The sequence below is a fragment of the Camarhynchus parvulus genome, chromosome 1A, assembly GCF_901933205.1.
Source record: "Camarhynchus parvulus chromosome 1A, STF_HiC, whole genome shotgun sequence".
In the NCBI taxonomy this organism is placed as follows: Eukaryota; Metazoa; Chordata; class Aves; order Passeriformes; family Thraupidae; genus Camarhynchus; species Camarhynchus parvulus.
The window spans coordinates 61788312-61814349 of NC_044586.1; the positions used below are offsets into that span (position 1 = coordinate 61788312).

A 26038-nucleotide genomic window follows, 5' to 3' on the forward strand; every position below is an offset into this window, starting at 1 on the left:
TACTGGGAAGCAAGTTCAAAAGGAATAACAGTTCTTCTGCATGTTTCCCCATATTTGTTGCAGATTTTATTTTCTGTAATGGTATTTATAAGACATTCTATATAGTGTTTTATGTTTAAACCCCAGATAGGCCCTTGTGAGCTCTGTTTAACATTTCTGCTCTCATGCTGTGTTGCATTATGATTTGGAGGTTTTTTTATGCCACCTTCCAATATGTGCAGCAACTTCACATTGATGGATCTCACAAAAAGTTATACTTGGACGGTTCTGGGCTTTTACTGCTGACCATCCATGCAGAATTACTCTAACAATCACTTACAATTTGGCATCGTTTGGTGCTTCTCATTACTCAGAAATAGTGTTACTTGACTCATGATTACTTCAAACCTTGCTGCTTGCTGTGATTTTTATGCTTAGAAGCTCTTGAAAGCTTAACTGCTCTAAGAAAGTCGTTAGTGTGCTTTAGAAATGTACTTCTGTTTTCAGGATTGTTTCCTGTGTTTTGGATGAGTCATTACTTGTTTATATGGATGTGATCAGGTCCTTCTCAAAACTACGCAGGAATTACCAAAATCCTGTTTTGACACTTGGTACTAATCCAGTAATCTATGAGACAAAGATTTCTTGGGTTGAGTGTGCAATTTCTGGCTAAAATCAGAGAAAAAAATCAAAACTTTTCATTCTGCATCTGATTGCTGAAAACCTCCTTAGAGAGCACACTCATGCAGGAAATGTGAAATCTTCTCAGATACACTCCCTGCTATTTTTGTCTATAGCAGGTGAATTGCTTGATAAGCAGAATGTTTACAGTTCTGCAAAAGGTCCCTTTGAAATTCTCCAGCTGTATATATAATAGTTCTCTGAAAGTGCTTTCAAATAACTGAATCATTATTGGTCCTAAAGGAGGCTTAGTCTAGAAAACAATGTTAAGTGTGTTTTTCATTTGATGTGTGAGAGATCCAGAAGGCAGTGTCACAACCTTATGACTTCAGAAGCAAAATCTTCTGTAAGAATATCCAGATATCATCTACTACATGGTGAACAAGAATGTTTAGAAATAATCCTTTTGGGCATATGAAAGGGGTTGTTTTTAACACAGTTTCAGTGTATGCACCTGCTAATGGAGTAAAAAGAATCATCAAGTGGTGCTGTGGAAAAACAACAATGCAGAGGAACTTTGGATGTTGTCCTCTCTCCTGAAGGAAACATGTCATGAAGCTCTACCTCTGAAGTTCAAGTCCTTTCCCTGTGTAAGACAGGAATCTAAACCTGGAATCTATTTGACACGAAGCTTATCACTGACACAGTTGTTCTCTTTCTCTCATGGAAGAAGAAAAAAAAACAAAAATAAGGAAACCTATAAAAGGCCTATACAGGGAAGAAAAATGCTTCTGATAAACCTGCTGAACTGGATATCAGCTATTATTTTTACAGTGTTGATGATTATCACATTAGCTTGAGTGGTTATAAGTGTCTGTTTCCACCTGTTTTTTAGGGGATTTAAAATTCTGTTGAGTGGCACTTTTTGAGTTCTGAAGCAATCACAGAGCAAATTTATTTAAAAATGCATCAGCAAAAAGAGATGTGCAGGTGTAGAGTTTAAAATTTTGTGAAACTTGGAGTTGCCAAAATCACAGGCTTGCATTTCGATCTGGAAATATTCTTACTTTTGGAAGTCTAGACGGGTCTTTTCTCAGCTTTCCCTTGGGCTATGTTGCATTTGGTAGCCTTATTCAAATCTCCTCAATCTACATAAATCCGTAACATTTCGTATTATTGGATGTGATTGGATTGCTAACCACACCAGTCAGTGTCTGTGTTCTCTCAATAACACTGCATCTTACCATCTTCTCACAATCAACTTTTCCTTCATTTCTCAGGACTAATGAGACTGTACTCTGTGTGATGCTAGTACTTTTGGCAGCATAATGGGATCTGTATCAGTATGATGTGTTTTATTCACAATGCATTCAGGTCTATTAAACACCTCATTAAATTCTTCAAAAATTTTCTTTGCATCCTGTTCTGTAGACAGGTTATATGCCTGTCTGAACAGCAAAATTTTCAGATTGCTCTTCAAACCTAAACAAATCTTTTCTATTCCCTTGGCCTCTGCTGCCTGATGTTCATGTCAGACACAGATGTACAGCACCTGTGATATCCAGAGCCATGGTAAGAAACCCACCTTAACAGCTCAGTGCCAGACTTTAATAAGAGTTACAAAAAGTTTATTTTCCCCAATTCCTGGTATGGGTCAGTAGCTTCTGTTTTCAATGGATTAACTCCAGGGTACTCATGCAAATTGGACAAAACTTTCAAGTCTTTTAACTTCCAAGCACAGAGACTTCTGTCCCTCTAATTGCTTATGTTTATTGGCTGTTGGACCTTCACTGAGGAAATACTGGACATATGTTGTTTTTACAGGAGATGAGGGAAATGCAAAGAAATATTTGATGTTCTAATTCTTCAGAAAAAAAGCCAATTCAAGAAAAATCAAGGGGAAGGGAAAAGGGAAAGGGAAAACCAAAGAAACAGCAGCTTGTTGGGGCAAGTCTAATCAAGCCGGAAGGTCGCCTCCCAAATGACCAGCTGCAGAATCGCTTGTTCCTCTATCCCCACAGATTTAATGGTTGGTGGATCTCTGAAAAGACAGATTGGAAACCAGTTCTCTCGTTTTCTCTACTAGTGGCTACAACTTGCATGGTGTATTACACACAAATGCATTACACATTCAGCTACTTCGGCCTTCAAATCCAGTTTTGGCTTTTATCACTCATTTTTTTTTCCAAATTGGAACAACTGTTAATACATAAAATATTTTCCTGCACAAAACCCAACAAGCTACTATGATCACAAAAATAAGACATAAATAAGATCAGGATTTTCTGCTTGTCTTTGAAAGTTGTCTTCTGTTCTGATTTGCATCTTTAGGCCCCCGTGTACCTTTCAAGGTCTGATCCTGAGGGATTCCCTTAAGGCCACACACTGAGACATTAACATGACAAGAAATTGATCCTGCATTTCTTGTGTACCATACCAACAGCCACATCCTTCCCTCTTCATTTGTCATAGTATGCAAGTCATTCCTGTCAACCCTAAAAGTCCCTCCTTATCACTCCATATACAGAAAATCCCCAGGTCTATTGTATCTGGGATCCATCATGGCCAACCTTTTGGCCCTGTATAATTTTGCTTAGTTACATTTAGCGCCAACTGTCAAAGGCTTGAAAGACACAACACTATCTTTTATGCCACCCATTCATCACAGGTTTTTAAATAGTCCAGGTGAATTGCAGCAAACCACAAAGTGCAAGTGTGTGCAGCATCTGCTAAGATCATCATTCTTTTCTGGACCTTTCTTCTATTCTTTTTTCTTCTTATGCTGACTGGTTCATTAGTATATGACAAACATTCAAACCCAACAAAAATGTAACCACCAATTATGATCTTCATATATATTCCCTATTTGATTTTCTAGACTGGAAAACTGAAAATTCTTTTAATGAGGATTTTTTTTTCATAGACAAATTGCAAGTCAGATTCTGTTGAATAGAGCCTGTGGGTGCAAATTGTCTTTGGAAGATCAAACAATATCACACAAACATAGGGGCTAAAGAGTCAGTTTATGGCTTCTGATTCCAAAAGCTGATAGGTATTTAATCACTGCTCAGATAACCTGTGGAAACTGGGAATGGTAAGTAAACTGTGATAGCTTAGGAAAACTTGGTTGAGCTTTCAATAATTTGACCTCTGGGAATGCTTTTAGAGTCAGCAATATGTACAAATGTGTGCTAGAAGAGGAGAGAGGGGAATTCAAAGAAAAACAAGCTCTAAGAAAGCATTAACTAACTCTCCCTCTCTGAATCCCCAGTGAATATGGATTTCAGCAGGGGAGGGGAACTTTATCCCTCCTCTAGATTTCATTTGTAACTATTTCAGAAAGTCTTTACACTACATTATTTTTCTATTTGCTTTTCTGACATCAGATTTCATTATATTTTAGGCAGGTAAATATAGACATTGGAAAGAAAGATTCCTTCTCTCTCCTGAAGTGTTGAAATCCAAAACAAAGTTAGGATGGAGCTGAACCAGTCAGTCACATAAATCTTGTTTGTGGAAATCCAAATGTATGTTGGACACATGCACATACATTTATCATTAGAACAATTTTCTAGGAAAATAGCTGAAAACCCAGCTTGATTTCTGTTTCTCAGAAATTCTAGAAATACTTTGAATACTTTGGTACTGTGACGATTGTATGTGCACACAGTGAGAATAACTACAAAGGGCATCAGATATTAAAACAAACATCCCTGACTCTACAATGAGGATTTTTACACCAGTACTTAGTCTTGGAGAAGGTGTAGTCAAACCCAAATCTGAACAATTGCAGTCTCTCTTCCCTCTTTTCTCTGCAGGCAGGATAAGAAGCTGCTCAGAACTCCCTGGAGCATCTCACCCTGTGAGTGGGGACTAACCATAGTGGCAGAGGTGTAAAAGTGGCAAAGGAAGGGGAACATATGGCCAGATGTGGGGAGGAGTGCTGCACCAAACCAGCCTGACACCTTGGTGGAGATGGTATGATAATGGAGCTCTGCTGACACTGGGTGACACCTTCTTGCTCTCTCAGAGCGTGCCCGCTTCCCTTTAACTGAGGAAAAGGAAAGACAAAGATGCTGGAACTGCCAGTAAATATTTCCCACAACAGTGGGAATTCTTAATTCTGGACCAGAATTACCTTCTTAGCAACACCTTAGTGACGTGTGATCAGACTAGGAAGGAAAAAAATTCTATACTAATAAGCCAGGTTCTCTGTTTATGCAAAGTAGTTTAATTAAAAGATATAATATATTCAACCAAAATAGTCATGGGAAAAGGCTGGACTCATATAGGCACACTGTGTATATATGTACATTATATATGTGTGTGTGTGTATATATGTATATAATATATATGTATCTATATATACACACATAAAAACAATACATGTTCCATATTGGTAGTAGACCATAATTAGCATAATTAGCCATTTTCATTTCCCCTGGCACTTTACAATATCTCAAAGATTAATCTCTCAGATTTTCTTTTTTTGCTAGTTTTCTTTTGTTTAAATCTCATAACATCATGTACTCATTTCATTAATTTCTCAGCCAATTTCTTAAATATCTTAATTCTTTCTTGAAGTTTTACCTATCAATTTTTTAAATTATAAATGTGTCTATGAAGATTGCTTTTCTTCTATATTTTCTTTCTTTTTTTTAATGTTTGTCTCTACCTTCAAGTGAAACAGAACAAAAATATGTTCATAAAGACAAAAATTCCATTGTTTATACTGATCAGCACAGACTAGGCAGTGAGGGGGAAAAAATTGAGGCATCTGTTGAATACAAATGAAGGCAGCAGGTTGGTGTGTGTGTTCTTAGGCTCTGAAGCTATTTGTCATTTGCTTTTAATGACTGAAACCTCACTCTGCTCTTCTCCTTTTCACCACAGAATAAAGTTAAAGAAAACACTGTCAGTCCAGGAAGGTTACTTTACATGAAACTGCAAAATCTGATGTGTGCAAAAACTCCATCCTCACCCGTTTTCAGCAATGCTCCACATCAGACTTATGTTTGCCAATGACAATTTTGTTCTAAACTCACCCTTTTAGGTGCTGATCAGGAGCCTTGAAGCTGCTTCTGTGATGTGGCTAGCAGGGAACAGTGTGCCTAGAATTAGTGTCCTTAAAGGTTTTATTGTGGTGGCAGACCTGACTGTTAGGAGAGCTGCCTTGTGCCCAAAAGGTCTATTTTGTGCTTCAGCAATAGGGGCTTTCACAATAAATTGTGAAATTTGGAAGGACAACAGGACAAAACCAGCACTCCATGCTTCAAATGAATCTTGCTTCCCATTTTTCTTCCAAAGTGTTGAATGATACATGACATCATATGATGTGTGGTAATTCTTCTTTCTCTATTTTGAAGGGAATAAATGGGTTCTCTTTCTGAGAAAATGTATTAAAGCCAAATTTTACTGTCAGTTACCCTGATGTCAGTCCCTAGCAAAACAATTCAAATGCAGTTCCTCTGGATTCACACTGATGTAACGGAGAGCAGAATGTGGTGCTTGGAAAAGCAGCTGTCACCTTATGGAAAACTTATGAAATACCTTATTTGGAAACAAGCACTCTTCTGTTCAGTTTATTTCCCTCTACTTCTTCTCTTCTGGTCATTTTTTTTCTGAAGACAGTGTTTTAGAACAGAATCACTGTTGTTTCCTAAGAATTTATCTGCTTCTGCACTTATTCCCCACCTGACATCATAATCCTCTTGGTTGTGATATAATTATCATTGTTACAATGACCAATTGTGATTCTACAAGCTGGGCTTAAAATCTGATCCAAAAAATTCCTTTTACTCTGATATCTTACATAACGTCATATCAAATTTTGTCTCAAGAGATAATAATTTCAACCAAGTGACATCAATTAAGTTTTCATACAAGGGAGTGGTACACTTGGTATAACTCCCTAGAGATAAATTCCTGCAAACTTCACAGTTTTATGATTTGACCTTTAAAAATATTTCCACTTTCTGCCCAATGCTTGGTGATAAAGGTCTAATGATTCTGTTGAAGAAGAAAACATTACATATACAGTTCAGTCCAGTCTCCCATGGGAGGTAAAATTTGCAGCAAACAGAAGCTTAAGGAAAGGAAAATCAAATGCAAATATATTTCTCATGAATTGTTCAATGAATTTCAGATACCATAGTGATTTATGTGAATAACTTGAAAAGCAACATCCTTCTTGACAAGTGCTGAGTGAGTACCCTTCTAAAGTTTTGCATTCTTACGTTTGAGGATACAGTTTCATCCTGTATTTTTGCTCTGAAATTCAGTGGTTTCTCTGTTCATCCTACCATCTTTGGCAGCTTTAACTGGAGTTATTCATGGGTTTCAAATTATGCACATGGTTTGCTGGATCTGTGCCTATGTGTGTTGAAATTTTATAAAGAGTAGGACAGACAGTACAATCCAGAATCAGGGAGAGCCAAGTTTTCTTCTCTAGCACACTTGAAACTTCAAGGAAGGACCTTTGGGAAAAATAGGCATCCAGGGAAGCAGGTTACCAGATGCTGCAAAAACTAAACCTTACCTTCTTGATAGCTGATAGCACTTGAAAACTGAAGACTGCTTAAACTTAAGCCTACTGACTAACTCAGCTAGATGCAGACCAAGATTTCTAGAATCTCAAACTTTAATTTGTAAGTAGACCATTATACCAAGATTTGAACTGTAAATTATTTTTAACAAATATTAAACTCTGGTTTGTTTAAAGGCCTGGATTTCAATGTTTTCCTCTATAACAGATATTTCTAAGGAAATTACTTCCTTAATTTAAATATTTTGATTTTTGTAAGACACTAAACATACAAATGAACACGTGAAAGGAGTAAACTAATACTTCGTTAATATTTTCTACTGCAATTGTTGTTTTAAACCTGTTATTTCTCATTAAAGATCTCAGAAGTTTCCACTCTTCCGTAAGTTTTATCTTGCAAAATCAAGAGAACTCTGGCCTGTGAAGGAGTTATTTTCTTCTTGGTAAGATGTCCTGCTATGGTAAAATGATCCATCTGGAGTGCCCAGCTATAGAACTGTTTAAGTAAATTTCTCTGTGCTATCATCTCCATGAAAGCCATGTGCACGCAAGATGAGCCTCACAGAGCAGAAGATGGATCTCTGATGACATGAATTAGTACATAGCATGTGTTGCTTTGGAAAACTTTGTTTCATATTGAATACTGGTTGATGATACTCTCCAGTAATATCACATTACGAAACTGATTATAAAAATACCGCAACCACATTATGGATAAAGTTATTATCCATTCTGTTTGCCACACCAATGCCTCACCATGCAAATCCATCCTAGATTTATTGACCGCAAATTATTGTATATGTGAAATAAATGAGTTGGAGAAAGAAGCATATCTTTATGGCTTTCAGCACATCTCCAGTGGAATCAGCATGAAAAATGCAAAAGCTATTTCACTAATCTCTTCCAACATTTTGTATCTGAAACAGCCACTGCCTCAAAAGCTCTGTTTCTCCACTGATTGTGTTTTCCAGATTCCTGAAATGAAGGTTTCAAAGTATAGTTTAGGATAGAGATTAAGTTGTTCACTTGTTTGTGTGTTTCCTCTTATTTTTAGCATGTTATATAGTTCAATTACTGGAAAGGCGAAGTTTGAGATGGTTACTGTTGTTATTGCATGAAATTGATCTGGGCTCCAGCCAAACTCTAGTCTCATTCTCGTTAAGGCGGAGACATTCAGATGAAAATTAAGATCCTTCTAATGAAATATACTGGAGGATTAAGTTACAAGTGGCAGAACACATTACCTTATTTATCTAGTTGTGCTTGCATGATTTGCTAGACCAGCCATTATGACAAATGTTCCTTACGCAATCTATTCTCAAGACTATTTCCATTAAAAGTAACATGATTGAGCGCGCTGCTTTGCTCATAGTTGAGATATGCTCCTATGTTTATATCAAACCAATTAAACTGTGTTGCTTTAAAGCAATAAAAGTGGTTCTGTAATTGCCACATGTTCTTCTCTGCCATTTTCAAGTCTGGAAATGAGGAAATAGTTTGCAAGTTTCTGTGCACGCTATTTCTTCCTCACACATTTGACCTCAATTTTATCTTGCGCTGATTTGTGTTATAAGCCATTCTAGATCTTTTATGTGTGTGTGATCTAGAAAAGATCTTATTTTTTTCTAACATTTGGAATAAAGATACCTAAAGTGACACTATTATTGTTACTGTTATTGTTATTTCAAGCATTTTTCTTGCTTAGCATTATAATGGTGTGCCTACCATGCTACAGGTAAAAATCCCTGAGCAGCTACATTAAAACAATGTAGTTGCTGACAGTCACATCATTAACATCCTCTTGCTGGCAGTTGAGAAATGTATTACATAGGCCCCCTTGACACATCTGCTCTTGTGCAATATGTACCATCATCTTCAAAAGTATGTATTAATTCTGAGTGCCTCCATCTGACCCAAATTAAAAGATCCTGAATTTGCAGTAACTGGTGTCCTAAAACTGTTTTTTCATAGAATGCTACATTTGGAGCCAAATAAAGTTAGCTACCATTTCTGGAAACCTCTTGGAACGCATTAATTTTAGGTTTAAATTTGGGGAGTTAAGCGATTTAAAATTCTGTCCTATGGGGTCTCTGTATGAAAGCAGACAAATAAGGAAGGGTCTTCTTTTCAATATCTGAAATTAAAATGAACATATTTCTCTATGGAATTTTGGTACCTTCTGTGGACACCTTTCCTTTGCATTCATAAGTTTCCTTGTGTGGGGTTTGTGAGACCCCACCTGGAGTTCAGCATCCAGCTCTGGGGTCCTCAGCACAAGGACACAGATTTGTTGGAGGAGGTAGAGAGGAAAGCCTTGAAGATGATTAGGGTGATGGAACACCTCTCCTCTGTGGAAAGGCTGGGAGAATTCGGGTCACTCAATCTGGAAAAGTGAAGGCTGCAGGGAGACATTATTGCAGCCTTCTGGAACCTGAAGGGGCTACCAGGGAACTGGAGAGGAACTTGTCACAAGGGTGTGTGGTGATAGGACAAGGGGGAATGGCTTCAAACTGAAAGAGGGTAGATTTAGGTTGGATATTAAAAAGAAATTCTTTATGATGACAGTGTTCAGGCACTGGAACCTGTTGCCCACAGAGTTTTTCAGATCCCTTCAAGGTAAGGTTGGATAGTGGTTTGAGAAACCTTGTGGAAGGGCTCCCTGCCCACAGCAGGTGGGTTGGAACTGGATGAACTTTTAGGTCCCTCCCAACCCAAACCATTCTATGATTTTATCATTCATTCAAGCTAGAGCACCAAAGGCCTATTCAAAGCTAATTTTAAGTTGAAGCAAGACGTGGAAAGCTTTAGGGCATGGAATTACATTCAAGGCTGTCAGGAGTATTTTTTCACCCTAAGTGGGGTGTAACAAGCTCCCTTGTACACCAAGCTGTAATGGGACTAATATGACCTGCCTAGGAACAGCTCTAGGTGTATGGAAACAGCCTGGAGAGCAGAGCAGGTAGCTTAGTACATGGGTAGTTATATATATGGGATTTTTCTGCCATATGGAACATCTTAAGGCTACTCAGCAGGTTGCATGTTTTGAGACTTAGGCTGTAGGGCTGAGCTACAGTGCTGCATGATTGTGAGTTGTTATGCAACATCTGATTATGTGAACACAGCCTGTGCTTAGTTCATGATAAAAATGTAAAAATGTAAAAGTGTGAGCTGATACCTCTGCCACCAATGCAAAAAACACCTCTGGTTCTTCTTTCGCCTCCACTGCACAGTAACTATTCACTGCTGAAGCCTTATTCTTGTCAATGCAGCACAGTGCAGAAGCAATTTACCCATCACTAAGGAGTCTAGTTGGAAATCTCATCAGAAGCAGAAGGGAAGATGATGCAGAAAGGAATTGATAAAAATCCCCAAAACCTGGCTTTCTAAGTTCAGAGACCAAGTGGTGGGAAAAGAAATTGAAGCTGTTTCTGGAGAATGTTGTGGTTCGTACTGGAATTGAGCTGATATTTGTGCTAAATCCTGTACATTCTCTAAGAGAAAAAAGTCTGAAAGAGACAGATGATGGGAAAAACAGAGATGAAGAAATTCTCCCATGAGATGCTATGAAGTCAAACCAATGTGAGTATTCTATACATTGGTCCATCTTGTGTCTCTGAGAACTCTCAAGCTGATGGAGGAAAGCACAATGTCAGGACACATACCTGTCAAGGAGAGGGCTGCTGCTGATGCTGTGCTTTGTATACACCTAGAGAGTAAAGGAGAAAAAGAGAGGAAGTGGGCATACATTTTTTACCAGCTGCCATATTATTTTGCAAAAAAATCTATATTTGTGGGCCATACTCTGCTTCTGTCCCTGTCAAGAGCCCAGCTTTAGCCAGTGAAGACCTGACAGCAGATATCTGCAATCATATAACAGTAAATGGAAGGCTTTGAACTCATTTGCTTGCATGAGATAAATAACCTTAGGAGACATAGTTAATGGCATACTTATCTTGTGCACAAGTGGAAGAGTTGGCTGTTATCCACTTCCGACTTGGGATTTTTACTACCACAGTTAGCATCAGATAAAAGCTGATTTCAGGAACCAAGGAAATTGTGTTAGAGAGAAAAGGAGGGTTTTTCCTCCTTCACAGCAGTTGGGAGTTAGTGGACATGCTGCAATTTAATTTCAGCAATTTATGTTGGGACACCTCTCATTCCAGAAGGCAGCCTTTGTTATACACATGTAAAGCAGAATATCAGCAGTGTCTGGAACAAGACAGGTTAATGTACTGATAAAGAAGTAACACAAACTTCACCTCAAAACAGCCAATAGTATGGGTTACAGATCATCAGTCAGCTAGAGTGTGGCCAAGGCAGATGGAGTTTATAATTTAAAGCATTTTATTCTTCTTTTTCTGTAACAACAATTCACTACAAAAAAATCTGTAAAACACTGATTGTCAAAGGAGAAACAACACCTGCACTAGCTTAAACACCATCTTATGCTGTATTAGCAGAAGGTGGTGCATCCACACCAAACTTAGTGAACGGGACAAGATTTAGTGTTCACATTGCTGTCTGTATTTCTGCTGCTTCTTACTGTGTACTTAAAAGGATGTTATTTTTCAGTGAGTAATAAATTCCCTTTGAAAAGCTACCCTAGGTTCACTGAATTTGTTTTTTAGGAAGAACAGTTCACACACTCCATTTCACCTATTGTTCAAAAGTATAAGTGTTAATATCTCAGGAGCATGAAGAGTCAGCTCAGGAGAAAAGAAAATCATGTCTAGTTTCTCTCTTCCTACTGTTACCACAGCTTCTGTGTTTCTGCTCTGTGTTTCTACTGGCCAGAAATAAACAGCCTTCAGCTCTGGGGAGGCAGATAGTTTAAAAAATCAACAATAAAGAACAATCTCTGTCTTCTTCCAACACCCATTGGAACCTGTCTGTTTCACAATGAAGTTCTTTAAGTACTAATAAGAATTTAGTCACTATTTTTTAAAGAGTTTTGTATGAATTTCAGCCTTTAGTTACCTGTGTTTAGAATGCATATGATATATTCTTTGCAATATCTTTTTACCAGCACAGCAAAATGATGTGTGAACTACTTGCTGTGAGCTATGTAAATGTAACAAAAAAAGAATACTACTGTCTGGTGGCATTTCTATGTATCACCTTAATGCAAGGAAAAGTAGTAATTAATAATGTATATCAGGGAAATCTGCTTGAGTAAAAACTGTCTTGCAGTTTTATTTTGAAAAACATATGGATATTCTGTTCATTTGTATGTGGAGATGGCTCTGAGATATGGATATAAAATATAGCAGGATTAGAAGGTTGATCCTATTTACGCTCAGGAGAAATAATTCACCTGCCATATGCAAGAGCAGTAGCCTTAATAGAAAACTGTGATACTTGAAAAGGAGACCAAAAACACCAGAAAAAAAAATCAAAGTTGTGATAAAGAGTGTCATCAATATCCAAAGTGACTACCCTCTCAGTCACTTGTAATTTTTGAGGATAGAGGTAGAGGCCACCTCCCAGGCACCATGGAGCTTCTGAAAGTGCCCTGAATAATCTGTGTATTGCATTTACTTAAACCCTAAGTCCCATGACATAAAGGAATCATGTGCAGTAGTGGAGCCAAAGAAATCTGGAATAACTATGAGCAGTGCAGCTCCAGTAGCTGAATAAATCTGGGTGTGGGTAAACTTAGGAAGGAAGAGTTCTTAAATTGGCTTCACATTAAATGTTCCCACCCTACACAGTGAGACTCACTAATCATTTCAACATGTATATCTGAGCAAAAGCACAACAATTTTAAATTTTAAGTTGACAATTTAAAACAAATTAAAATGAGACGGGTTTTTTTCAATATAAACCTGGAAAGAAATCTACATTTTTAACGTTAGCAGAATAATTAACGCTGATATCAGAGTTTATATATTTTGTTTGCTAAAGGATTGGATCAATATTTCCTCCCCTAAGAGGCATGGGACAGTAAAAATCAAGTTTTTAGTGAAAACTGAGGGATTCCCCTATCACCCTTGCAAGAATAACTCCAAGAAAAGAAGGATTTTTGAGAAGGTGGCATTCATGGAGCTCTCTGTCTGCTTCCCTATCTGTGTTCTTGGCTATATTTGAATATTTGTCCCTATCATCACTGAGCTGATGTAGCACCTGCTCATAAAAGATGAGCAATGAGAGCCTTTGTTTGCTGTGCTCATTCTCCAGATATACTGTACACTCTTCCCAGGAATATCAGATTTATTGTGTAAGTGCAGAACCAAAGCACAGTGCACTCTCATTAAAACTGGCCTTCCTGACCAAAAATGGATTTACAGAACACTTCTAAAAAAGTAATTACATTCATTATGCACATATTAAATGACATGACAGAGAGAATGACCTAAGAGACTCTTGAGGAAGGTAGAGACCTGGACAGTGCATCATCTGGGAAATCCTTCTGTCTCTCATTAGACTTTTACCAGCTTATCCTGGAAAAGACAAAACATATAAAGGGGCCAGGGGCTAAATGATATATTTCTTTAGGCTGTACATGGCTGGTTTATATAGTGCAAGTTGTACATCTGTGCTATAGACAATACTAAGGCCTATCCAAGTAATATTTGCTTTAGAAAAGAAAAATAAAACATTAGCCATGACTAACAGCTCTGAGCTGTTGGAATTTTGAGAAGAAACAGAGATTGTGGCCCAAATCTGAATATTCATAATTGGACATAACATATCTTAACACAACTAGGTATATGTGCAGTTTATAATAAAGCTGAAGTCATCACTGAAATGCCTGATGCCACATAAAGCTTTCCAAGTTCTTCTCAGTGCTAAATCATACCAGGAAATTTGTGATAAATGTTCCTAAGTTAAACTGTACAAAGAAAATCTAATGACTATCAAGGAGAAGCTTAAAGAGGTTCTAAAACTGATGGGCTTGTTAAAAGACACAGTAATACATACCTACTATGCCTGAAAGCAGAAATCTAATTTTTAAATTAAAGTTCTAGGAAAGGCTCTGGCAAAGTCTGCTTACAGTAGTGTGATTGAAAATGATCAGCCATGGCTCATGTATCACACTAACCACAGTAACCACTAACCAAAACTGAGATTCAGCGTGCTCAAAAGAAGGCATTGACCTTAAGCAGTGGAAATAAGAAGCTTCAACTCATTTTTTCTAACTCTGTATGCCCTTTTAAAATGAACTCAGTCAGCCACTATTTATTGCTATCAGATGGGGATCTGGAAAAGTGTTCCAGTGTTCAAGAATCTGAAAATGATTTGTTTTTTCAGATACAAAGTTTTGTAGTCAAACTGATAAAAAAGGGGGAAAGGTTTCATATCTACAGTAGCACTGTCAGGGCAAACATGCAGTGGAACAATGTCTATAACTATGTTATGGAATTTCCAACACATGAACAAACTCAGGTCTTGGGATAGATGAGGATTGAAATTGCCAGAACTACATCTGAGGTAGAACTGTGAGAAATCATCCAAGTTACCAGCATGGGATGGTAGGATCAGAGTTTTCCAACAGCTTTGCAAGGGAGCCTATTCAGTTCTAGATGGGCTTTTGGTTAAAGGAAACAACCTCACAATTTCAAGGGTGTCACAGGAATATATCTATTCCAAAGAACATGGAAAGGTCATGTGATGGTCCAAAAACACCTCAGAGGAAGGTCAAAAATATTTTATAACAACCAAAGTGAACAGTGAAGTTAAGAACATTGGCAGGAATTACCACCTGAGCCAAAACTAGGTGAAGGAGTGATAAATTCCTGCTAATGATAAAGGGAAATCAGCACCTTGATGGAAAACACACATAGATGATATTGCTTAAGTTGGCAGGGATAAATATGCTTGTGTTAGAATTTAATTCTGGAGAATTGTCAGGAGATGACTTTCAGAGAAAATACTGCAGCTGAACATGTAGCCACCTGTACTAAGTAATTTTTTTGCTAAACCAGCTCTACATCTAATAGAAACCTGTTGCATAGTAAATTCTGCCAGAATTCAGTTAATGTTATTTTAAGCACTTTCATTACAGGTATAGAATGCAACCCCTAATTGATATTATTCCAAATGTTATAGGTAAGCAAGAAAATGGTGCCAAAAAAAAACCCAGAAAAACCAACAAAACCCAAAGTGAAACCCCAAAACCCCTGAAACTAATAAAAACCTGTGGAGTCATGCTCCTTACAATACTAAGCATGACTAACTTGTGGGGTGCTATGATGAGTCTGCCATGAAGTGTTATTTGTTCCCCAGGGAACAGAGGACATTAACAGTCTGTCAGACCCAACACTAAAAGTAGAGACAGGAAAAAATACAAACTTCAACCTGGTGCCACCAAGAGAAATGACAATTTTATTAAAATGAAATGAGAATATGTTGTGAGACTTAGACAGTCACCAGTGGCATCCTTTGGGTGAAACTGCATGGCCAAACTGCCACAAACTTTAGAGAAAGGGTAATGTCCTTGCAATTCTTGGAGAGATGTTTGAAAAGGTCATTTTCCCTAAGGAAGTGTCACTTGAGTAAGAGCAGCAGAAAATTGACACAGTGAAACCTGTGGGCATGGCACAACCAAAAATAAATGGGACTGATTGTCCCAATGGGACAGCACAAAGTTTTCTGGGACAGCATGTCAAAGGCTGCTGGTCACTTCAGATCATTTACAACTATTGAATAAAATATAAATAAAAAGAGATTATGAGTACTTGAAATTCTGAGTTATTTTAATGATGATTTTTCATGTTTTTAATGTTCTGCTGGGAAAAGAAGAAATACGATTCTATGTTTTCAGAAGTCTTTTCACGTGTATGTTGAGCTAGATCTAATTTAAATGGTGTCTGATATGAGTAGTATTGCTCTGTTCAAAACATCAGGAGCTAAATGCTGTACAGTTTACTCAAATATCTGAACTCTGGGCAATTTTGAAGGAATACAGCAGTAACAAAGTTATAAAAGAGGTGGGGCAATATAATTTCTCATCTCTTGCCCATCTGAGAGTGAGTTTTAAGAAAAGCATTAAAAAATAGATTAACAGACTCAAGTTCATGGTTAAAACATCACCATTAAAGGAGCCAGGGCAACACAAAAATAAAAATATCTAAGTGTCTCCCAGACAACCCATTTAATCTTATTTAAAAAATTTCCCTATACTGTTGATAACTTTAGAAATATTTAGCACTGCTTCTGAAAACATTTGAAACATGTTACTCTGGCTTCCCTAGCAAACTCTTTCTATAATTTTTTCCCAATTGTCTTTCTGTAGCATTAGCATCCCCAGGGTAAACATGGCTGGGGCAGGATGAATCAAGTTCTGCTTCTTTAAATCTCACTGATGAGTATTACTAGATTGGAGAGACTCTTGCCTCTGATATTCCTGAGAATGAATCTTCAAGCCACTTATTTTATAAAGAAATGTCTTTCCCAGAATGGCTACAGTTGGTTCATATATTATTTTCAGGCCTTTCATTCACTGTCATATCAAGATACATCTAGCTTTTAAAAACTGGCATTTAGCTTAAGAGTTTAAATATGCTAGTATGCTACTTCCATCATCATCATCATCATCATCATCATCATCATCATCATCATCATCTCAGCTGTTTGTAAACACAGCAGAAGTACTTGCTCAGGTTGTAGCTTCTGCAGTTCACATAACTGGAGCTTTTATTCTGCTGTGAAGTACCACTGATAGCCTCCTATCTTTGATTCCTCAGATCATTAATAAATAATTCTGCCCAGTTTTGGTTGCATACGTAACAAAGCTGGGATAGAGTTAATTCTCTTCTTAGTAGCTGGTAGAGTGCTGTGTTTTGGATTCCGTATGAGAATAAATGTTGAAAACACACTCATGTTTTAGTTGTTGCTAAGTAATTCTTAGTCTAAATCCAGGACTTTTCAGTTTCCCAGGCTCTGCCAGTGGGCAGGTGCACAAGAATCTGAGGGGGAAGCATGGCCAGGAGAGCTGACCTGAGCTGACCAAAGGGACATCCCATACCATGGAGTGTCATGTCCAGTGCAGAAACTGGGGGAAATTGGTCAGGAGCTGCCTGGGGACAGGCTGGGCATTGGTCAGTGCATGGTGAGCAATTGCATTGTGCAGCACTTGTCTTTGGTTTTCTTTCTCTTTTTCCTTTATTTTCCTTTTCCTTTTCTTTATTTTGTGGGTTTTGTTTTTTTTTAATATTACATTTCAAGCAGCTGCATGGTAATTAGTCACTGGCTGCAGTTAAACCATGTAATCCCCATTCTCCTGCTGTAAACCCAGGGTTTCAAAACTGTGTTTGAAGATGATCTGGTTACAGTTTAATGTGTGTGTATGTATGTTAACTATATACCAACTAGTATATTGAAGATGAAATGAATTGCATTTCATCTATAGTATAGAACCTTATTCATTTGACTGCTGTGCTCAGACAAAAAAAAACCCACTACAGGGACTAAATAGCACTTCAAGACCTCCTGCCCTGACAATTGTGTTTTATCACTTCAGTACTTTTATTGATTTCTTACTCATTTCTGCTGGGAATTCCATATTTCTATGGAGATTAATTTTACAGTCATAAAACCTTTGCTTTATTGGGCCTTTTTCCTTGCTATTTTCACACTAATATGATATTTTGGAAGGGAAATGTTGACAGAACTAACTACTGAAATAAATAAAAAAAATCCACATGTAAAGAAAACTTCCAAGAATTGTTCAATTCTAAGCTATAAATCTTTATTTCCTTTTATTAACCTTCCAGTCAGATATAGAATTTGCTACAGCAGGAACTAAAGCGATCCCTTAAATTTTAGGCTTTTTCAGTTTATGTTAAAATCTTTCTAATGCCTTCTGTATGGCCCAGGAGTTATTTTAATCCTAGATATGACAGGTAAATTTCTATTTAGAGAAAGGTAAATCAGACTGGATATATCAGATGGATAAAGTCTGAGTCAAGGATTCCAAGCCTCTCATGCAATTCTTAACAACATTATTAAATCTAAGCAACTGACTTTGCAAATCTCCAATCAAAGCTGAATTTTCTCAGATGGATAAGGAGAGTGTTTTCCTTCATGGAGGGGGGCAGTGGGTACTGCTGCAATGCTGACAATTTTTCCCTGTCACTTTGGGTAACGTGAACATTTCCAGTTGCCACCAGTAACAAAAACAAACAAGCAAACAACGCCACAAGCCAAAACTGTTATCCAATTCCTGCTATTCTAACTACAGAAGTTTCAACAGACTTCTTTGCTCAAATTATCATCAAAAGAATATTCTTGAATAGCAGTAGAAGACAAAAATAAAATCAGCATAGTTCATACAAATTCATGTTTCTTACATTACATCAAATTGAAGAACTGTCTGCTTTTGATTGCTGTGTTTTGCTAGCAGTTGTATATTTGCTTTGGAACATAAGCTCTACAATGGCTTTGATGTGAAATGTCTGGCAGGTGTATCCATGTGTTCTGCACAAACAGCTAGCAAGCTAGAAACCTTGTGTGACAAAAAAATAAGCAGACAAGTATTTGGGTAGTGGAGAGACATCTGAATTCCCACAGTGCCTTTGAAGAGGGTGTTGCACCGTGGCTCACAAGATTTAGTCTGAAATGCAGGGTAGCCCTTCCATGGTGTCACTAGCAAGGTTGGTGACCCTGTTTTCTACCTCCTTGTTCTCTGTGCATTCAAGAACCTGGACTGTGTTTGCTCCTTTCTAGGACAGATAAGGAAAGAAATTTGATATTGCACTAATGGCTATAAAGATAACCTATTCCTGCCCGTGTTTGTAAATGTGATATTCTCTCATGCTCTTATGACATATCTGATTGCAAAGCACAGAGGTACAGGCCATGTCTCCCATAGCTCCATCAGTATTCCCTCTCCTTTTGTGCTTTCCCTGGCCTCAAAACTCCAAGTTTACTTGGCATTAAATGTAACTTTAACTCTGTCTTTGCACAAACCCCTGCTTTTAACTTTTGCTAGTCTGTTCATAATAAAGAGCAAAAGCTAAAATTCAGATAAGCAGACACCCATGATTTTCTAAGAGAGCAATTTTTTGATGCTGATAGAGAGAAGCTCATCTCAAGACAGCTACTGGGGTCACCCATGTGCTCAGAGAAACTGTTGAATCATGAAAGAGCTGGTCAGGTGATTTGGCTCACTGCTGTGTTGAGAATCACCCAGCACATCATCTAATTATGTTATCAGCTTTGCTCCAAAGTGACATTCACATAACCACCATGCCCAGGTGGACTTAGGATCAAGAGTGCTACTCCACAGGGGGATTTTCACACTCAAACTTGATTAGCACAAATGGTGTAAGTGTAAAGCCTCCACCTCCTTGCTGGAGCAAAGAGGGTAAAGCCATCAGGATAAAACCCATTCTTTCACCACGCAACTTAGGGAGGGCTTCCCTTCTCACATATTTCAACTACACAAAAAAACCCAAACCCAAACTTCAGGCAAACGATAAACAGTTTGGATTAGTTTTGTTTTTGGTTTTGTTTTTGTTTGTTTGTTGGTTTTGTTTTGTTGTTTTTTGTTTTTTTTTTTTTAATTGAGACAATCTAATTGCAAATGTTCCATAGAATTTTGAAGCATAGATGAAATAAGACTTTTCATACTCTCTTCCAGCTAACAGAAGTGACAGTAAATGACTGGTTATTTGGGGGTGTAGAAGCCTATGGTGTCAAAAAAACCCCATGGACCATGCCTGGCTTTCAGCAGTTCATCAACCCTTTAGGAAACTTCTGAAGTTAGAAATAACTCCTTAAGATGTACTGAAAAAAAAGCTCTCCATGACCTTTGAGTCATGACACAAATGTCCTTTATGCCTTGATATTTCATTTTACAATGTTTTTTATTATGGAAGAATGGAATAAGTCATGACCAAAACCTTAGTCATTAACTCTTTTCTGATCCACTACTAATTTGGAAAGTGCTGACCACATGATGCATATATATAATGCCAAAACAGGAGCAGCATGAATGTTAAATTATTTGCCATGCTCACAGACTGTCAGATAGGGCAGATAGCCAGCTTTTCAAAATAATCACAAAGCTATCTGCACAGCTGTATCATATTTTCAGCTTGTACTCCTTTACTACTGCAACCAGCATCCAGTGTTCTCAACCCAATGCTCTCTTTGATGAACATGGATTTCAATTCATATTTCTTCTTGCTATAAATGAAAGGAAAGGAAAAAAAAAGTGTGACTGTCTAGTCTGATCTATAATTTCCTCTGAAGCAATATTGCAAAAATTTCCCATTTGCAAAGCAGGAATAAAAGAGGGAGGTGATAAACAACAAGTACAGAAGTGTTGCATGGATGACATGAATAGATGAAGGGCCTAAACTAATTGTGAGAAGTGAGAAGAATGAATTGGAGTGACAACACATAATCAAATTCTCTTTTCATTGCTTCCTATCTAATTTCTGCAAAGCGGGTTGAACTCATGATTGTCTATCACTAAAGGACAGAACGTTTGCCTTTATTGTACCCAAACTGCTTCAGTTGCTATTTATCAATCTGTTTAATTGATAAATAAATTGCTGCTCCAAATTGTTTTGGAGATGCTGCACAGTACTCCAAGATTATAAGAAAAGAAAATGCATTGGCAAAAATATTACAACTTAATATAATGAAATTATGTTAGTGATAATGTGGAAAACAAATCTATCACTGTAACAGTTCTACCACCCACACACCCCAGTCAGAAAAAAGCACTGTGCAAAGCTCTGTGAGACACCCTGCCTCAGAGAGCTGACAGTCTGGGGCTGTATCAGGAAGCAAGTGGGTATGGGCAAACAGATGGGCAAAGTGGAAGCTAACAGTGAAGTGGTTATGATTAGTGTAATAGTTTCCGAATATTTGATCATGAGCCTGCTGCGGGGGCAAAGAAAAAAGCCTTTATTTTATTCTTCCATAAAGGGATGGGTGTTAATAAGATAATTAGGGTAATGATGTAATTAAAAGTGAAGCTGGGGTCCCAAAAGATACTGTTTATAATATGAGTGAGGAATATTACCCCATATGATGTTTTTAATATTTAGTACAGTCTGGCTTTGAGAAACGTCACAAATGCTTTAAGGCAAATGTAAAAATGCCATCTTCTAGAGGGAGAATTGGGCTAGTCCCTATTCCTTAAATAAATATTGTAGGAAAGTGTAGTGGCTAGAGAGAATAGGTTATCCAGTTTGCAAGGACAAGCACAACTACCACCTAACTGTTCCTAAAAGGGCACTTGGCAAACTCAGAGGTCAGGGAGAGTCAGAAAGGGAGTGGATTCAAGCTGGAGAATTCTCCCTTCCGGAGCATTTTGGCTGCATTGATGGAAGCATACTGCAATTGATGCCATGGGATAGCAGTGCTCAGCCTTTCCACTCAGCAGCCCAGCACAGCATTAGAAGGCTTTTCTGGAGGAAAAATACACCTCAGTTCTCCCAGCTCCAGCAGAAGGGAGAGTTGTGTTAAAATAAATCAGTCAAGCACTTAATAAGAATGACCTGTGAACTCCCTTCCCGTCAGAAATGGCCTTATTGTCAGAAAACTGTTGTAAGTGAGAATATTTGCTCCTTGAGATTTATTTTTTCGTGATTGCCTAAACTAACTACCCCTTCTATTCCTCTGGGCAATGTGAAGTCTGTGTCAATGCATTATAAAATGGCTTTGTTTGCCAGAGCTCTTTGGCCACTGAGGGTTTCTGAGCATTCACATTGATTGGAATTCATTGGCCTCTGCAGCGTCCTCACCATCAATATATTATACCCAGAATACAGAAGGGAGAAAAAATACCTCAAAAAACACACACAGTAAATAAAAGTATCCTTACTTCAAAGCACAATTAATCAAATTGCTGCAATATTAAGATAACTTTGAGGTATCTCTCCATCCTGTAAACCACTGTCTTCTTAAACTAGATTACACAGGCACAAATTCTCAATCCGTAGGTTTTAGTTCAGATAGCTTCCCCTCTATAGACAGTTTAAGTCAACAGAAAGACTGTCACCTACTCAGAGGGCTTTGGATCAGCTTTGGGAGCTCAAAGTTTTCCTGAAACCTGACAATTTAAGTACAACTACACCTATGCAGAGATAAGATTAAAACTACTTGAAAAATGGTACTTTTTCCTGTCATACTTCACAGGGAAAAAACCCCAATTTTTTGGCTATGATCAAAAATCTTTGACTTACAGCTCTTCCTTCAAATAAATGGACCTGAGAAAAAAAAAATTTAAGAGCTTAGAAAAAACAAGGAAATGTTCTTGACCTATTTCTTTAGTTGATTATGTATTTATTGTCTTAAAATAAAAACAAATATAAATATGAAGAAGTCTTATTTAGGTTACTCTAAGACTTTTTGTCTAAAATAAACTGAACCAAAAATTTTAAGCTGAATTCCAGCATGGCCCAAACAAAAAAATATACATCCCTAACCTTGGCATTACAATTCTCTAAATAGTATTTTTTCTCCACTTGGAATCAGGAAAGCTAGAGAGGTAGCACAAGACCTTTGCAGTGAACATTTTTGTTTAAATTTCTATTTTTTTATCCAGTTTCCCAGAATAAGTACGCTCCTACATGAGGAGGGAGATGTTCAAACCTCTATTTTCCTGGTTCAAGGCAAGGGTCAAAGGCAGGACTCCCTCCTTTCCCAAGGCTGCTGCAACCATCAAAATCTACAATAGACTTTGAATGCATTTTTTCTCCATTGCTCATGCAGAGGGTCTTTCATTTTGCATAAAATACTTCAATATTTATTGAGACAGCAAGAGAGCGTGAAAATGACTGTACAAGACAGTGGTCAGACCCATCCCAGGGGATGTGAGACACTTGGGTTCCCTTCTCAGGCCAATGAATTTTTAATTGTGTCCTAAAAAGTGGAACAGCCTTAAGAGGAGAGACAAAGCCTGACTCAACTTCCTGGAAACCAGATGAGCTTTGTTCAAAGCCCACATGTTCATCAAGCATAAGGAGTGTGTGAGCCCCTTTCCCTGGGCTTGCTTGGCTGCCCTGATAGCTGGGCCATAGGATTGAATGAGGTATGATTATAATATACATCTCTCTGGTTTACAAAGGAAGGTAATTTGGGCATTTGACTGCGTTCATTGATCGCTTTCAATATAGGTAAACACAAAATAAGTAACTTTTCAAATGTCCAAATTTCAGAAAGTTAAGTTTGATTCTTAACAAATTGTCTTCATTCAAGATGAAGAGTCAGCCATTTTCACAGCTCATGGAGAAACATTTTATTTTATCATTTCCCAAAACTGTTATTGATTTTTCTTTTTGTTCTTTTTCTTTTTCGTCAAAGGAAACATTCTTCGTAGAAAGCAAATACAGAATTTTGTTCAAAACAAACACACAGCTTTTGCCTCATGTACCCATTCATCCTGGAAAATCTTTGTCTCTGAATAAACATCTACACTAGAAAGGGTTTTGATCCTATTTTCCTAATTCCTACGGCTACACACATTTATACCGTGATGGGATATGAAATGAATTAAATTCAGCACGTGTAACACTAGTGAAAGGCAATGAACTTTACATCAGGAAGGAACTGGATTCATGCTATATATAAGGGGAATCAAACAGCCTTCAAGTCTGAGTTTCATGAGACACAAGAGGTATGCACCTTTTTCATTATAATTGAATGTAAGTGCTTGTATGGTTTTTAACAACCAGTGATTGCTCTTGTGGTTTTATGGCCTGGTCATATGCCCACTGAAATCAACAGAATGAACTGTGAAAGGCTTCTGAGCTTGCTTAAAAGTGCAGGTCAGTGACACAGAACAACCCAGCTGCCTTATCAACAGAAAGGATTTGAACAAAAAGACGAAAAATAAATTTAAAAAAATCACTAAAGCGAGGTGATTGCTTACAGAGTTTAAAATTTTTAGATCTGCGTGGTTTATACTTTCCCATGCTCCTTTTCCCATCAATAATCCAACCATTCATCTTCTGTGAAATCTAAACCTTCTGTGCTTCATGTTTTATTCATCCTAAGGTGCTTAATTTATACCAAAGGACAGCAGAGGGGCTAAGAGTAGCCTGTGTAAGGGGAGATGCCTTTAAGGCTATTATTCATGCCCTTTGATCTCAAGTTTTCATTCAGGAAACTTTGGTTCTGTGGGTAATTAGAGGCTGCCACTAACTTTTACTCTATAAATTACAATAAATCTGAAGAAAGTCAAGGATGTTGGAGACTGTAGCTATGTTTGAAATCTACAATACTCAGAGCAATAATAAATATGTTCTAAAACCCCAAAGTTAATTTTGAATCAAGGCTAGTTATTTTCTTTTAAATCTATATTTCATAATGTAATAAATCCAAAAGTATTTATGATTGTTTATTTTATACACCACTTAAGTTGACATCTAACAAACTACAGTATGATGCATGAAGACTAGCACAAAACTTAAACTTTCCCATGGAAATATATGTTGTGAACGGTACACAATCAATTATTTCAGACAAAGCCCATGCTGTTTCCTCTTCTAAGACACTGCTACATATTTAGGTTTTCAGCTTGAAAGCCCATTTTGGCACCACTAATGAAATAAATTATGTTTCTTGTCAGATCTCCCACTGGGTGGCGTGTGGTACCTCATGTATGTTCATTTGTCACCCTCAAATAGAATAATACTTCCTGCAGGTTCCCAGAGCAGATAACTGCCCAAGTGGAAGTTAATTAAGTCATTGGTTCGCTTTGCTCCAAAGGATGTTAAACTGCTGATGCTAAATGAGAGACTTGTGGTATCACACTGGAGACACATCCAATTAAAACACCAGAAGAATTCACATGTTAAAACGCCAGAAGAATTCACATTTATATAGAGCTGTTCTCGCAGATTATGGGCAAGAGAAGACTAATAGGTAATAAGTAATTAATAACGTAAAAGAAAACCAGAAATTAATCTCAAAGTCAGCAGAAACTGTCTTCTCTGAAAAATCTAGATGGAAAAAATCTTCTGAAAAAATTGTACTTTCTCCTATTTCAAATTTGAAACTTGATGTGACATTTCATCGTGTCATGTTTCCACTAGTGATCTTTCTCTTTTCTTCAGTAGATAACAGAACCACTTTTTCTAAGGGCAAATTAATCCAAACCCAAGGAGTTGGTTTATTTCCTTAAATATAACCTAAGGGAAATATTTACAATTTATTAAATACTTAAAATTTGCTGTTAACAAAGTGATGGAATCATTCTAATTTTTTTTTCCCATGGAAGAGGAGAATACTTCTGTTGCTTCAACAGTTAAGGAAAAAAAGTTTTATTTCTACAAAGTAAAATAGCAACCACATAGCCCAGAGTGATTTTTTAGGCAGAACACAAAGTTCACCAATTCTTTTGTCTCTCTAGTAACTATGAGCACAAGGTTTCTACCCATTACCAATTTGTTCAGCTCCCATTATGACAACAAAACCTGGCAGGCAATAAAATTTGACATTTTGCTTTACACTTTAATATAATCTTTTTTTTCCACTTGACAGTAAGACTAATTGAAGACCAATGAAAGGCTAAGAACAATAGAAATGAAAATCCTTCTGCTTCTGAGTTCCCAGTTCAAAATCATATTCCATTTCCAAATGGAAACTCTGCTTTGGGCTAGAGATGGCCTTCAGTGTCCCATGTGCTCATTGGAGTAAGTCTGGGGATGTTTATCAAGCCCTCAGGGGCATATTGCAAAATCTTAATAGTAGGAATAGAGTACTTAGTTACCTCTACACATGATGGAAGTACTGTGAGGAGCTATAGAGCAAGGAGATTGTCCTGAAGATAACTGGATTGGCAAGACTCATATATGAAAAAAAAGTGAAGAAAAAGTAAAGCAAAATATCTGTGTAATTTATCATATGGGCATAAAAGAAAAATTGACCAATTTTGCTGTCAATTTGGAGAGGTTTCCTGCCCCATTCACAATAGTGAGCAAGGCTGGATAT

At 37.4% G+C, this 26038-nt stretch overlaps 1 protein-coding gene across 2 annotated transcripts in view; it reads right to left on the reverse strand.

Moving 5' to 3' along the window:
- The window catches only part of SEMA3A (semaphorin 3A), a 322318-nt gene that overhangs the window by 168219 nt on the left and 128061 nt on the right, over positions 1 to 26038 (reverse strand). The window contains exon 3 of one of the 2 annotated variants that reach the window (XM_030961133.1): positions 10807 to 10850. The exons of the other annotated variant lie outside the window; for it this stretch is intronic. The gene's annotated coding sequence lies outside the window, so the exon portion shown is untranslated. The remainder of the gene's footprint in view (positions 1 to 10806; positions 10851 to 26038) is intronic. 2 annotated transcript variants of the gene reach the window in all.